This window comes from Nothobranchius furzeri, chromosome 7 (genome assembly GCF_043380555.1).
Source record: "Nothobranchius furzeri strain GRZ-AD chromosome 7, NfurGRZ-RIMD1, whole genome shotgun sequence".
NCBI classification, from domain to species: Eukaryota; Metazoa; Chordata; class Actinopteri; order Cyprinodontiformes; family Nothobranchiidae; genus Nothobranchius; species Nothobranchius furzeri.
In genome coordinates this window covers 74,583,001-74,585,500 of record NC_091747.1, presented here as the reverse complement: position 1 = coordinate 74,585,500, position 2,500 = coordinate 74,583,001, and the positions used below count along the sequence as shown (strand labels likewise).

Here is a 2,500-nt window from a genome sequence, read left to right as displayed (position 1 = left end):
TCTTACTCACAGCTGTGTTTAAGTCCAACAGGACTGACGAGCTAATGGCTAGCTTGATCACAGCAAAACCCAAAGTCTGTTGCTGCAATCTTAAAACTGTTCCAATCTTCCAAGTATCAATGCGGCTCTTACGCTTTATTTACACTTTACACTGCTGCCAGTTTTGCATTTCAAAATTATTTTAGGAGAAATATTCAGAATCAGAATCAGAAAGAATTTTATTACCAGCGCTCCAGAGCATAGGAACTTGACTGCACAGAACAGCCTGACCAAGATTACACATACACATATAGACAGGACAGATGCAGGCAGACCATGAGAGCAGCCATAACGGCGCTCAGTTAAAGTCCCATTAGTTGTCACACACACAGGTGTGTGTGCAAAATTTGTTCTCCGCATGTGACCCATCCCCTGGGGAAGCGGTGAGCAGCAGACACAGCCGCGCTCGGGAACCATTTGGTGGTTTAACCCCCCAATCCAACCCCTTAATGCTGAGTGTCAAGCAGGGAGGCATTGGGTCCCATTTTTTCAAAACCTTTGGTATGACCCGACCAGCAATCGAACCCTGATCTCCCAGTCTCAGGGCGGACACTCTACCACTAGGTCACTGAGCTGGTAATATAAATATTCTAAACTTCCTGCCTTACCTGACACCAGGATGCACTAGAGCTCCTACCTTAGCTTCTGCTGTTGTTATGGATAAACCGAATTTCTTATAAATAACCTTCTCAGTGGCCCAGTGCTAGAGTGACTGGGACTGGGAGATCGGGGTTCAAGTCCCGGTCAGGTCATACCTAAGACTTTAACAATGGGACCCAACGCGTCTCGGCTCGACTCTAAGCTTGAAAGGGGTTGGATTGGTGGGTTAAATCACCAAAGAGTTCCCTAGCGCGCCCACAGCTGCAGCTCACTCCTCCCCTCCATGGGGATGGGTCAAGTGTGAAGAAGAATTTCACCAGTGTGTGATGATGACTAATGGGACCTGCTTAACTTTAATCTGTAGTGCAAAACATTTTTTGTACAAAATAACATTGGAGGAATTTTAGAATGTCTGGATTTGGACTAGCTGTTAGCTTGTCAGTCACTCTTTGTATATGTAGGGATCATTCAGGAAGCTAGGTACAATTGGAAAAAAACAGCAATTATTAAAAAATTGTTAAAATTGGGGATGAGCTTAGCAAAAAATACAATCATTACCATCATTAATTCAATTCAAGTTTATTTATGTAGCGCCAAATCACGACAAGAGTCGTCTCAAGGCACTTCACATAATAAACATTCCAATTCAGGTCAGTTCATTAAGCCAATCAGAAATAATGTTTCCTATATAAGGAACCCAGCAAATTGACTAGTGTCAGTGACTATACAGCAATCCTCATCCTAATATGTCACATATTATGTGACAGAACAGGGTAAGATCCCTAGATTGCTACTTTAAGAAAGCAGACTAATTTTGAAAATGTGCAGGATGACGCAGCGGGGAACACTACAGTATTTATTAGGTGCACGAGGAATGGGGGGGGGGGGTTGTCTTTACAGTAAGTGTACAAAAAATATGTATAAAGCTACAGCCCAGAGGCTCTTTTATACACAGGTGGCAGGATCAGCCAATCATGTGTTAGCAAGTATCAGCAGAGCCAATAGAGGAGCTTATGCAGGGTTCTGACGGGAAACACGAGCGGTTATTTTCCTCTTGGTCCTAGTGCTCAACCAGTGTCTATTTAATATAGCATAATATTGCTTTGGAAGGTAAAAAGTGCAGGGGACAAAAAAATGACTTTGGAAAAGGAGGGGGGACATGCCCCCCCCCAATAAAAAACTACATCTATGCCTGGCATTTCTGAACTAAACAAATGGCTCTAAGGGCAAGCTGTCCTCTTAAGACGTTCTCGGTCGGATAGGATAACCAGTGACTTTGTCTAGAGGGAGAAAATTCCCAACGTCCCCGGCGTCTCAAGTTTGCCAAAAAGTCCCAATAGGGTGGTCTCACTTTTCAAAGAAATAACTGTGTCCTCCTCTCACTGTCTCTCCTTCCCATTCCGTTTGTCTCTCGGAGGGCAGGATTGGTACGCGGCCAAAGCAGAGCTGCCATGTAAAGGTCATTTGGACTCATTGCCCATCGTATTAAATTTTGCTAGTGGTGCTCCCTGCGGTATATTTAGTAAATGTGTTCTTGTCTGCTTTTGCACAATGAAGCCGTGTTGTTTATCTGCACGGAGCATGCTCAGGTCCTCCGATGAATCCAAAGCAGTAGATTACATTTGGAGTCGAAACGTGTTTTCTATGAGTGGCTCAACTTTCTGTGTCCCCCCGCTAATCTCTGCACTCTCCCAGTACAGCGAGAGCCGACAGCCAGGATGTTTTCCTGTAACGGATATGCTGTAATGAGACAGTGTTTAGAAAATGCGTCTTGGTGCTTTTGTGTACCTACACAACACACACGCATTTGTGTGTACATTTACACTCTGGTGGAGGACTCTCAGTACCAAAATGGCTGCTG

General features: G+C 44.3%; 1 protein-coding gene across 15 annotated transcripts in view; it reads left to right on the top strand.

The window, feature by feature from the left end:
• LOC107382228 (nuclear factor 1 X-type) overlaps positions 1 to 2,500 on the top strand; it is a 121,979-nt gene that overhangs the window by 110,092 nt on the left and 9,387 nt on the right. The window lies entirely within an intron of this gene.